At 41.5% G+C, this 13,833-nt stretch overlaps 1 pseudogene; it reads left to right on the top strand.

The window, feature by feature from the left end:
* The first annotated feature begins 10,555 nt into the window (after nt 1-10,555).
* Nucleotides 10,556-12,194, top strand: LOC138522513 (sorting nexin-17-like; annotated as a pseudogene).
* Nucleotides 12,195-13,833: the final 1,639 nt, after the last annotated feature.

The following is a 13,833-nucleotide window of genomic DNA, read 5'->3' as shown; positions in this document are numbered from 1 at the left end:
CCCACCACCCACTTGCCTTCTAGAGAAGAATCCACAGCTACTAGTTTGTCTTGCCGTCTAATATCCTTGAGCCAGTCAAATCATTGTACATAAGAGGCAGAGATCTAAGCCTTACACATCATGTGATGTCTTTCCTTTGAAATTCCATATAGCCCGTCCTCCCAGATCTAGATGGCCTTGCATGCAGTGTGTTGGTGAGGTTTCCAACCCTGTAGTTTTGCATACGTATTTGTGTTAAAGCACTGTAGAAAGCACTCAAATGCCATGATAAAGGTGTGAAACAGTTTTAAGTCTTGATTCTGTTGGTTGTTCCCCAGAGGAGAAGCATCCATGCTTTTGAACGTGTGGTATGCTTATGTCCCGGGAGGATAGCACAGCGGCAGCGTGCGCGTCTTGGAAGCAAGACGACACAAAGCAACAACAGGTTCGATCCCCGGGTCCGCGCTTAGAAACCTCTGAGTGTTTAAGCGCGTTATAAATACGTAACTAAGACAAAGAAAAAACACAATTACACAACTAAGAAAAACTAACAATTCCTGTAACGGCGCCTCGATGCCTGCGGGCTGTGTGAGCGCTTTATAAATGTAAAATAAATAAAAAAAATAAAAAATAAATCTATTAATGGGAAGGATTTTCTAGTGACTAAGCACTTGCCCCACTTGTGTAAAAATGTCATCAGATATGCACATCTCTTCCAGCTCTCAAAAACTATTCGCAAGCTGGACACTGATGTCTGGCTCTCTGTATATCTTGTACAATGCCTGTGTTTTGTGCTTAACAACTTTTCACACACCAATAATCCAAAGTCCCCTTACTTGGAAAATGACTTATTACTATTCTATGTTAAAAAAAAGTTGCAACTCCTCAGACAACCACCCTCATCCCAGGCTGTGAATCCTTCCACTTACATTGTGGAACTGACATTTCAGTTTCTATTAATCGGTGTACGCTGCAACATGCAATTAATGAGTACATCCACGCAGCAGGTGTATTACATATTTGAAGACCTAGTCTGGTGAATGGGCTGACACAAAGTTAATTCTGCCATCTCAATTTTAAGAAGCAGGGGATACTCCACAGTTCTCTGTTATAGCATGTTGCAGATAAGTCCAGTGTCTATCAGTGATTACTGTGAACCATTCCACCAGTAGTATTAACCCGAATACTTATTAGTAATGTGTGGCATCTGGAAGTGGCATATTCTGGGGTGCTTAGGGAGGACCTGGCAGGGTGTGATGTAATTATTTGTGAACTCTTATTGCACAACACTCAACAGAACTGCATGTAGGGAATAGCGTGCTATATGGGAATTTCCTGGATTGAAGAAATGAATGAGTCTTGACAGTCTTTCTGAAGTATAGAAGATTAGGGTATGCAGTGATTATATCGAATAGAAAACTAATTAAATTTTAAGGAATGAAAAAATAACTTAGACTAGAATAACTAGTTACAGGTGGAAGAACATTCTAGGATTTTGAACAGCAAATCTTTTCTCTCCTCTGGCTTTAAAATTGGCAGATGCAATGGTCAGAAGATATTGCCCTATAGACCTGAGAATTACAGAGATGCCACACCATGAAGGCATCTGAGCATCAGTCAAACGTGTTTAAAGACGATCTGTTGAGACTTTAATGGAGAGGGGTGCGAAAACCAGACTGCTGCATTCTGCACACAGTGTACTTGGTAGACTGCCAGGCCTACACATAAGGGATTGGCATAATCTAGTTTTAAGTTAATATGAGCGCCAACTACCTTGGGATGAAGCTCTTTAGGGATAAATGGAAGGGCATGACTGAGTTTGAAAAGGCTGTTGCTGAGGACTGTGCCAGCTTGAGCGTTTAAGGTAAGGTTGGCTTCTCAATGGACTCCAGATTTTCAACTTTTGGAGCAAAATAAGGCACTAGCATATAATTAATTTCACCATCTACAAAATTAAAGTACAAACATAGGCACTACTGTCCTATAGTACTACAAAGAAAATGGTATTACAAATATTAGCATCTAATGTCATCAGTTATAATGTAGCCACTTTTGTACTGTTGATGGCACAATATACAAAATGTAAGCACTAGCATAGTATTAATAGCACTATGTACAAAAATGGCCATACTAATGTAGGCACTACCATACTATAAATACTAGATAGAATATACTAATTCAAATGTAAGCAGTAGCATCTAATGTCTACAATAATAACGGAGTGTTGAGTAAACGTCTGTCATTAATACAAATTTAACCACTCCCACACTTCATAGCACAATATCCAACATGTGAATACAAATGTAGGCACTAGTGTAGTATTAGTAGCACGATGTACAAAATGTGAATACCAATGTAGGCACTACTGTACTATGAATATTATTAGATAGAACATAAGAGTACAAATGTAAGCAGTAGCATTTATTGTCCTTACAATTAACAGTAAACTACAACATGTTCTATCATAACATGTCTTCTTTTCTATAGATCAAACAAACTTTAACAAATCATGACAAAGGTGCATACAATGATTTTAAATCTTCATAAAAATGCCATAAAAAATTACAAATCAGGTAGCTACTAGCGTATCATTAATAGCAGCATTCCTAATATGTAAATGCACTTCTATGCACTAGCATATTATACATACCAATATACACAACATGGTAATATAAATGTAAGCAGTCGCATTAAAAGTCCTCAAAATTAAAACATACAGCTGTATAAAATAAACTGGACAACCTGTTATGCTGTATCATCTCTGTACTATAGGCAAAACATTAAAATGAGCAGTACATGACAAGGTAAAACGAATGTGGGCACTAGCATATTATACATTGTACTAGCTAGAAAATGAATACAAATCTAAGCAGTAGTCTCTAACTTATTTACAATTATAACGTACAAAAGTGTACAGTAAACAGTCAGACAAATCGTCATGTTTCTAATGCTAAATAAATCTTAATACGCATAAAGCCACTAGCATACTGTTAATAGCACAATATACAAAATATGACTGTAGGCACTGGCATACTATACATACCATTAGCACAACATAGGTGAAACCTCAACACTAAAAGAAGATACGTAGAACACAAACAACACCAATTCATAAATCTTGTAAGTATCATTTATTTTAAAAACATACATTCACAAATGTTCTTGTGTATTAAACCTAAAAGTATATGAAAATGTTTAACTGGTGTAATCTATTTATCCATTGTTATTTTATTGCAGCAACAAAACAAAAGCATGAAAATAGCTGAAAAAGAAAAACTAAAGAACACCACAAATATTACCAAAAGAAAACGCACACACAAAAAAACAGAACCTAAAAGCACACATATAACTAGCCAACAGGATGTTCAAATAAACGTTCTCACTGATGGCATTACAACTATATCAACTATTGGTAATATTGCACAAGAAGTAATAACACTTGCATTTTCAAAACAACAACTTACAACAAGACAACATTTCTTGCACTGGATATGTCACCAGCTGTATCCACAAATCATTTAATAACATTGGAAAGAAGCCACAGAAATAGGTAATACACTTTTAAATACTAACAATGTTACCACTGGGGCTACCTGTACCACATCTCATGAATCAATAAACCATGTGAAATACCTAAAGTTAACACATTAAAAACCACCCAAAATAAATTAAAATGTATTTCAACAGTACAAAATGTGCCTATAAAAATACAACCTTCATTGCCTATTGCTAGGTCTAGCACTGCTTTAATAGTTGAAAGTGCTGTTACACTACAAAAACAAAGTATACCTCAACTAATAATAAACATACTACAATTCCAAAAGTTCAAAGTCCACAAAGCCAAAAAGATAATACAAATACATTCCCTATTAGTACTGCTATTACTACTACTACGATTTCAACGATGCAAACTATTTTTAGTGAATCTACGAAAAATACATCTTAGCACTTTATCTTCGCATTGGCCAATATGCACACACGCATACTAGCACCTCCTTGAACATTCCATGCCTGGACTCCAAACCCGAGGGAGGTCAACCTACAGCGTGTTGTGACTAGAATAATGATGAAAGGTGCTATAAAATTGACCTAATAAAACTTTGGATATAAGTAAAAATAAAACAAGTAATGTCCCAATAACAAGTCTTGTAACATCAGAAAAAAAGCAACTTAAAGCTTCATCACTTTTAAGTAGTGGTATTTTAAAAAGTAAGACTAGTGTGGCACACAAACCAAAAAAAGATAATTTACCTATTACTACTACTTTAACTTCTACATCACAATTCAACAACTGAACAAATATCACAAGTAAATGTTTGTAGTACTGACAGTAGTCAAAGCATTTCAAACAATACTGCTAGTAAAAACAAAAAGCAATATCCCAACAATATAACTACTGCAGGAACAATTTCATTCGGCAAATTAAGATCTTGGATTTATGACTACTTTGAAACTCCTGCCCCAGATGATGTGTGAAATGTAACTGAAGTAATTTGCATCATCCGCAAATCAAAATTAAAAAGGGGTAACCTTCCAAAATATAGTTTAGGAAATTCAGCAATTTTAGCACATATGCGAAATAAGCACAATGAAATCTATTTTAGAGTTCTTTATAATAATAATCAGACTACTTAACAAACTTCAATAAAAAAGTTCCACTGTAGTTAGTACAACTAAAAAAAACTAAATACTAAAAGAAAACCTATATAAACTATCTGTAGAAAAAGGAAATTCACACCTGTAAAGACCTGCTCTGCAATCTCGACACCAGCGCTCCTTTTGTCCTCATGCTACTTGACCTTTCCTCTGCTTTCGACATGGTCAAACACACCATCCTGATCAATCGACTCTGAGAACCTGGGCATCACAGATCAGGGCCTGGAGTGGCTGACCTCTTTCCTCCTGAAGCGACCCTCCCAGGTCCAACTTGGATCCTTTCTCTCCACCACCTCTCTCTCCACATGTGGTGTTCCCCAGGGCTCTAATTTATCACCCTGGCTCTTCAATCTCTATGTGGCCCCTCTGGCACACCTAATCTCCACCTTCTGCTCTAACCTTCAGTGTTATGCGGATAACCTGCAGCTCACTTTATGGCTCCCTTCAGCCTCCACTCCTCTCGAACATTCCTGACTGTCTAGCCGCAAGACCAAGATCCTTCTCATCGGGACCCCTGCTCCCGCTTTCTCCCCCCTCACTCTGGCCGCCCTCCATAGGCCCTCGTCATTCAGCTTCCTGTGAGGCAAAAACCTTGGTGTCACCTTCGACTCCACCCTCTCCTTCTCTCCTTACATCACGGACCTTTCTAAGAAGGCCCAGTACCATCTTCACCTCCTCAGAGGTACTCTTCCTTTTTCTCGCTTTCCCCCAGAAGTTCTTAGACTTAGAAGCCCTGGTTCTCTCTAGGTTGGACTACTGTAAAAGCCTGTTGCTCAATCTGTTTTCCCCTTCTCTCCATGCTCCCAACTAATCCAGAACAGGACTGCTACACTTATCCTTGGACTCAAGCCCAGGGACCATATCTCTCCATCCTTGAAATCTCTCCACTGGCTCCTGGTGGCTGCAAGGATCAAGTTCAAGACCCCATGCATCATCCACAAGGCTTCCTGGGGCATGGGGCCTCAATACATTCAACACTCTTCATAAATACCTTCCTTCTGGAGCCCTTCGCCCTGCTACCTCCAACTCTGAGGGTCAGACGCTTCCTCAGACAGAGAGTAGGGGGCAGATTACTTTCCTCTGCAGGTGCTTCCCTCTGGAACGGCCTCCCTGCCTCTCTCAGCTGGACTACCTGAAGTTTCGGGAGCAGCTGAAAACCTTCCTTTTCTCCTCTGCTTTCTCTCCCTCCCACCCTTGCTGAACTAGCGGTCTTCTGTGCTAACTGGTTGCTTGGTTTACCCTCGGAGTCTCACTGGGTACCTAGCCCTTCCTGACCAGTTCCCCGGGCCTGTCACGCACGTGGGGTTGCATCTGTAATCTCTACAGTCCCCCCCCACCTCCACCTCCTTGCACTTACCCTGAGCCAAGCTGTCTGGCTGCACTTACTCAGAGCAATGTTGCCCTGATTGCACTTTCCCCTTACCCCCCCCCTTCCACTTCCACTTCCCCTGCGCTTTGGGTTACTGTACTTGCCCGATCTGAATGAGACAAGGTCTAGTAAGATCGTTTCTCTTGTCCTCCCTCCATTCCTTGCCTTGTTGCACCTACACATGTGTACAGGCATGTTATAAATGACATCAAATGTTTCTCGATATTTTTAAATTCCTAATCCATGTCAAGTTGGTGATTGTGTGTCACTTCCAAATGTACCAAGTATCGATCCATTGTATGCTTATTGTTTTTTAGGCTGCTTAAAATGTGGAGCAATAATTGCAGTCGGAGAAACATGCAACTAATCATCTCCAAAAATGTTTAATATCAATTAAGACCTGCTATTAAAAAGGAAATCTTTATTAAAACCAAATCTTTTTGTTTTTACAAAATAGTATACATATTATACCAATTGAAAAGAATGAATACATTAATATTAAAAATGCACAGGACACTTACAATTTTACTTTATGCTGCACAACATATTAACACTACAAAGTGTTTACTAATGAAAAACATTTAAAAGTAAACCAAAGTCAAACAAATATTTTTTTAAATATAAATAATATGTAAGTCTACTTTTACAATATACATAAAGTGTAATTGGAATTTTTAATATATAAACCTTTCTTTTATATCATTTTAATTAAAAAAATAACCAAATTACATTGAAAAATTATAAAAACATAATTCCATAATATGAAATACAACATACAGTTTACATAAAAAATCCACTGAGGAACACCAATATCAATTACAATATAATAACCACTATTTAGTAACCTGTATTTCATCAAATAACATACACTTCTGGAGCTTGTGGATATGCTTAGCTCACATGCTCTGCATAATCCGACATCTAGTGGAAGTCGCAGATTATTACAAGATTTGTTTTCGAAAAATCAAACGCATGTTGACAGGGCGTGTAAGGAATACTATCCCTAGTGGGACATGCACTGAACCCATGGTCCTTCACGTGTCAAGGTCCCTCAGATTGTTTTTTTCCGCTATCAAAGTTGGTCGCAAATGCAGAGTTCTCTTCCGGGCTGATGCCTTTAATTAGTTGAAAGTTTACTTGTAGACTCTTTCTTTCCTTTGTTTGCTTTGTCGCGCAGCCAACAGACTGTTCGCCGGCTTTCGACAAACAATCTGATCGACGGCGACTGACTGATCGACCAGGCGTGGCCTACACGGGTCTCTACAGGCTTTGCCACATTACAGTACAGAGAGAGCGAGGTGGTTCTCCATACTGACCTCTTTAGAGAATGCAAATTCCATCATCCCCTTTCCCTTTTTTTTTGCAACTCGGCCCTTACAAAAAATAATGGACAGATCTCACTTCAAATTTTTCCCTACCTGCCACCGAAAATTCCTGTGGAAGGACACACAATTACTGTCTCCTGAGGGACCACCCTGAAACAGTTAGCAAATCCTGTAAACTGCTTTGAATGAAAACTTTAAAGGATCTGCGCACCAAACGCTGGCCCACTCACGCCATGCAGGCCAAGGCTTCCAACAATGTGATGTAGGACTCTAGTGAGGGTAGTATCGGAGTCATGAGTGACGCCTGGGCGAGCAGCGTTCATCGGGTCCCCCATGTGCGGGCCCCCGACTCCAAGAAGCAGGCCGGTGGCTCTGTGTTGGAGAAGACACCCAGCGGCCAGAGTGCACACAAGCACAAAGACACTAACAACATACATCATGGCTGACTTTCGACTGTACCGTCGAGCGTCGGAGCCCATGCGGTGTCCATGGAGAAAACCTTTGGTTGTTGACTGTCCTCTGGGCCATCGCCTATGCTTTCGCCTCATGACGGGCTCCGTAACCGAAGGTCGATTTGGACACCGCACACAAAAAGGCCCTCCTTTTGCGTGCTGAAGAACAGGTGGCAAAAGGCGTTTCGGCGTCTCTCAAGAAAACGCTGAAAATGCAGGAGTTAATTAAGAAATAGTCCATGCTTCCCAGCTTAAAGCGAGGTTGCCGAAGAAGTCCCAAATTTCTACTCCTTTTGCCTCAAAAAGCACACAGGTGGCATTTTACCCCCCGCAGACTCTCTCTCAGAGGCTATACACCACAAAAAGCAAACTCCCTCCCAGGCCATCTCTATCATGTCAGGCTTCCCACCTTCATGTGGCTATACACCTGAACAGTTCTATAACATCTTGAGGGTGCAAGTTTTGTGGACTTTATGGACAGACACCCAGACCAACTGTTAACCCATAAAGATGCCTCACAGATAGGGGCCTCTGCACAGCAGCCCCCTACCAAAGAGTTTTGTCTCGAGCCACAGCCTAGCACCTCTGCTCTAGGCAACCCGGCCTCGACCTACCAAGACCCCTCTCAGAACTTATACTATGACAACCCTGGGTCTCAAGGGGACCTTGATAGTCAAGACCAAGACCCATTGTATGACGATGTTTACATAATCCAGTCACCAGACCGCCAGGACCAGCCCGTGGCAGATTCACCTGTTGACCACCAACTACAGTACAATGAACTGCTACTAAAGGCTGCACAACACTTTAATATCAACACTCAGGAAGCACAGGTCGACAAAGACTTTGTGGAAGACATTCTGTGGGACAAAAAGTATGCCACCCAGTTAATTCCGCTCCTGCAGTCTGTACAGATACGCATCCAGACATCCTTAATGAGTTGGGATATACCTTTCTTAGTGATCAGCAATTCTAACTTTCCAAAATATTGGACCGACAGTATAATAGTTCCTGTGTTTAAGAAAGTAGTGTGTAACCATCCATGTGACTACAGGATCTTGGCCATGCTGGAAGCTCCAGCCAAGATCTTTGCTTGTGTATTGCTACTAGAGATAACAGCCTGGTTGATGATAACAATGTAATCCCTATGTATCAAACAGAGATCCAGAAAAAAAAACAGTAATACCATAGACCACATTCTAAATTTGGTTCCTATTATCCAACAAGCATGGAATTCTCAGAATCAGTCCATGTGTGTATAATTTGCTGACTTTAGTTCTGCATTTAATAGGGGAAATAGAGGGCACCTTTGGCACAAACTACACACATTAAATAGGTCTGTTGAGGATGATAATAGCCCCACATTCCACCACCAAGGTAAGGGTTAGGTTAGGCTGGGAGTGGTCACTGATTGGGTACTACTTTTTGTTGGGCTCAAGCAGGGATGCATTCTGGCAAATACTGTCTTTAACATTTACCTATATGATTTGACTATGGCCTTATCTTCATATAACATCTCTCCTCCGAAGCTGGTTGATCTCCTTGTCCATTGGTTGGGCTATGTGAATGACCTAGTCCTATTTAACAGTATGCCAAAGAGGCTCCAAGAGCAACTTAACCTCCTCAGTGATTATGCTAAACTTAAACCACGATTATAGCTTTCCACCCTGGACTGAAATACAATAATCGGGGCGTTAGACTCAAATTGAGAAATCATTTGAACCTGTTTCCCATTTAAAGTATCTTGGACTTTATTGGTAATAAACTGAAATGGTCCTCGCAATTAGCAAAAACACACGAGATGGTTAGTCAGCAGCTTGGTACCCTTAGAGCATTTGCTTGGTACCCTTAGAGCAGTTGGACACAAAAATGGTGGCTTTTCGGTGAATGAAATTCTTTAAGTCTGCAAAGAAATATGTTTTCCTCTATTGCATATGGTGCAGAAATGTGGGCTTCTAAGCGTAGTAAGGAGTTGACACTCTAGAAAGTAAATGTCTAAAATCCTTGCTTAGGTTACCAGCTTGCTCTTCGATTGAATATGTCTACTCTGAATTCGACATCCAATTAATAGAGTTAGCACAACGCTTAAAGCACATCAGAATAACTATGACTGGAAGTGTGGCAATTTCACCAATGCTTCACTATTATCAATTACTATTCGTGGCTACCGATCTCGTTCTACCTTTTTAAAAGGCAGTCTAATCGATGATCTCTTTCAAACTGCAAGGGCTGGAAGCCCTTTTATTGCTACAAACAATATAGATACAAATTATTTCAGCTACAAAACTCTGATGAGAAAAATGATCCAAGATCTCAATGGTGAGCAAATTATGGTGGGCCTGGCCACACGGATGAATTGTGGCTTATTTATTCAATATTGTCTTAATCGTTTCAATCTTATGTATTTTGATTTCCTTATAATAAAAAGCTGTGGCAATATATAAAAGAACGACATGTAACTTAGTTGAATCATGGGAAATTAGTGGAGCTAAATTAAAGATCAGCAGATCATAGGTCATACTAGTTTATGGCAAGTTGAATAGTGATAATTTCATAATTGAGGATGTTTGGAAGACCTTTATGATGGGTGATCCTAATGTTATTTACCATTTAACAGAGGTTTTATAAAAATCCTATTTGATTAAATGTGTATTTGAATTTGAGGCATTTATAATCATGCACAATTATGAACTTAATCGTATAGGGGCACAGATATTATATCAAGATACAGAGCAAACAGCAACTGTATAAGGGCCAATTTTTTCAATATAAGTGGGACGTGTTGGAAACCTCCAAAAAGGGCAGCCACTATTGACCCCTTATTTAATAAGAAATGTTTTGAGACAGGGGGGAGGTGGTTAAGGCTGGCGCGAGTCTGCGTATGCCATGCCTGGAGAGGGTGCACAAGGCGGCGCGTGCCGAGGCCAGAGGGAGCAAGGACGCATGAGCTGGGGACATGCACTTCTCTATCCCCGAGACCGAGGCCCGCAGCAGGGAGTGCAGGGCTGCCCGTAGGCCTATAACATCCATGTGAATGGAGTCTTGCACCGTCAGGTGTGATACAGCCAACTACTGGGTCTGCATGAGCAGCTAAGAAAAGAGTATGGTCACAATGTGGTGCCAGCTTTCCCTCCCAAGATGATTTTCACGCAGACCCCTGCCGAGGTGGAACAGAGACGATAACAGTTGGAGAAGTACATGCAAGCAGTGCGCCAAGAGCCTTTGTTGGAAATCAGTGAGACCTTTAACAGCTTCCTGTGAGAAGCCCAGCAGGAAACACAGCAGATCCCTGTTGAGGAGGTGCAATTGGAAGTATCCCTTTCAAATGACCAGAAAGTAAAAGTAACCATCTTTACCTCAGACCAGACAGATGAGGTTCTGGAGGCCCTGGCCTCTAAACTGGATCTGCCAGATGACTTGCGGGAGTGAGGGGTGTTATTTCAAACTGTTCCTGGTGCGGGAGAGGAAGGATGGCTCATTTTCCTTTGTAAAGAAGCTACAAGAATTTGAATTGCCATATGTATCTGTAACTAGCCTGTGGAATCCAGAATACAAAATAATTCTACGGTAAAGTTACTGGACTTCCTCTTATGATAATAATGTATTGGATAAATGAGTGGGCTTCAACTTACTGCATGCTCAAACTGTCTCTGACATTGAGTGCGGGTGGATTCTGATCAATAAGGAGCAGCACTGACAGTTGAAGTCCCTGCAGGAGAAGGTATCGAAGAAGGAGTTTATCCGCCTAGCACAAACCTTGAAGTATTACGGCTATCTCAAATTTGACCCATGTGTTACGGATTTCCCAGAGAATGGCTGTCAAGTGATCGTTAGTGCTGGCAGCAATGAACTTAACTTCCAAGTGAAACTAGCGAACGAGCATATGAAAGAAGGCAACTTCAAGGTGACCCGGATGAGGTGCTGGAGAGTGACATCATCTGTGCCAATGACTAATGGAACAGGTAACAGCAGCCCAGGAAAAGTAGAGGTGAAATTTGAGTTGGCTTTTGAATACTTAATGAGCAAAGACAGACTACAGTGGGTTACCATTATCAGTCCTCATGCCATCATGATGAGTATCTGCTTGCAATCCATGGTGGATGACCTGATGATAAAGAAGTCTGGGGGCAGCATTAACATTTATTTAAGGAAACGGCCGAATGGTGTTTGAGGTGATCGGAGAGCCAGCAAACTGTGAAATCTCAAGCTCTGCTGGACTCTACTGATGGCAGTAGAGAACCTATTGTAAAACTATCGAGTAAGCTAACATCAGTCAGTCTCCGTGGAATCAGCAACTCAAGCTCATCTGGTGACCTGGCCAATGACTTCCATGGGAACTACGCCTTTGAAGGGATCGGCGAGGACATTTAACAAGCCAACTGCTTTTAATCCCTGACGATACACTGCATTGGCCAGAGGCTCTTGGGAGATGAGGGAATTGAACCCACTCAGTCGTGCTGGTCTCCAGAAGATATGAGAGGCTTGGGCTATCCTGTGGGGGTCCATCCATGCCATATCTGTCCTCTGCTCTTTGGGATGTCAATATGTATTCTCTGCTCTCTTGGTGCACCTCGAGCTACACGTGCTAGACCGCTCTTGTGAAATGGATCCTTACATACTTGGATTTGAAGAATGTAATTATTACCTTTGCCCTTGGACACTTGGCCGCGCAATTTTATTCCATCTCTGAAACCCTTATGGCATAGCTCAGAAGCTTTGCTATGGGATTACAACTGGGCTTGGCGTGTCCTTTTGCCAACCAGTCGATCCACAGTTAAACCTGCTCACTGGCAGCTTGCCTGGGCTTTTCTCTCTGTAATCCTCACTAATGCTTAGAACTCTGATAAGTATCAATTACCCCATGGTTAAGGTAATCATCGTAAGCTAGTGATTTGCCCAGGGTCAAGAAACCTAAATACTCCAAGATGAAATTATAACCTGTTAGGTAGGATTTCCACAGAGCTAGTTCAACTCAAGAACATTTTGCTTTTCTAGTGGGATATTTTTCATTAATACCTCAGTGAGTGGGAACCTTTTTCCACACTCACCTAATCTTTAACTCTTTTTATGGGTGTCATTTTTACGACTCTCCATAGTGTCTTTTTAAAGTTATCATGTCTAACAACTTATTGGCAATAAGTGCCTGTTGTTGCTGAGTTGCACTAGGGGCTCCCCATTTAACTTTCCTGTGCTAACCTTGAATGAACTACAGTTCCCAAGGGTAGAAAGGATCTTTGGATCCTTTTTACATTTTACTCTGTGAAACCAGCACACCCCACCTTGTGGAGTGCTGGGGAGATGCAATTTATCCCCTTTCACATTAAAACTGTAACAATCTTACCTTAAATGGCTGGTGGCAGTGATACCTTTTACTAATTTGGTGCACCAAAAGGATTACCGCGGGCTGTAATCACAGTGCAGTAAAGGCACCTAAGGGTGCTCATTTTACCAAAATTGCCCCTGTCTTCTTTTTCTGCCGTTTTAGTGTTTCTTGTCGTTTCTTGTTCTTTCCCCTGACATCCAGGGTGGGAAATTCCTTTGTTTGAGTTTTGTCTTTGGCGGGAGTCCCCGGGACACCCCGCCCAGGCTCCAGTCAGTCTGTAAGCACAGGAAGTGGGGGAGCAGCCCAAAACTCCCTCATTCTTTGTCTTACACCTTCCTTCAACCTGGACAGATCCCAGTGGGGGAGCTGGCTGTCCTGATCGGACAACCAGACGCCCCTTTCTTGTAAAATGCGGGGAGAGAATGCAGAGGTTGTGCTGTAGTTCCTGATAAATACTGGAAACCTGGAAGCTGAAGTCATGCCGACCATTGGAACAGAATACCGAAGAGGATGACGAAGGAAAAGCGGCGGGAATGATTTCAAGCAAATGGAGAGCCTGCAGTGTAACTGGAGCCTGCTGCAGTCCTTCCTTCCAATCGACCTGGGGTCTCCGAAAAGGAAGACCCGAACCCAAAGGTCAGACCCACTAGACTCAAGAAGGCCTGCATTTTGAGCCATCCCACAGGTTGCTGCAACCTTGCGTTCCTACAATACCCAAATACCCTGGGA

Source organism: Ambystoma mexicanum, chromosome 1q (genome assembly GCF_040938575.1).
Source record: "Ambystoma mexicanum isolate Mex_15411 chromosome 1q, UKY_AmexF1_1, whole genome shotgun sequence".
In the NCBI taxonomy this organism is placed as follows: domain Eukaryota; kingdom Metazoa; phylum Chordata; class Amphibia; order Caudata; family Ambystomatidae; genus Ambystoma; species Ambystoma mexicanum.
This window is presented reverse-complemented; position numbering and strand designations above follow the sequence as displayed.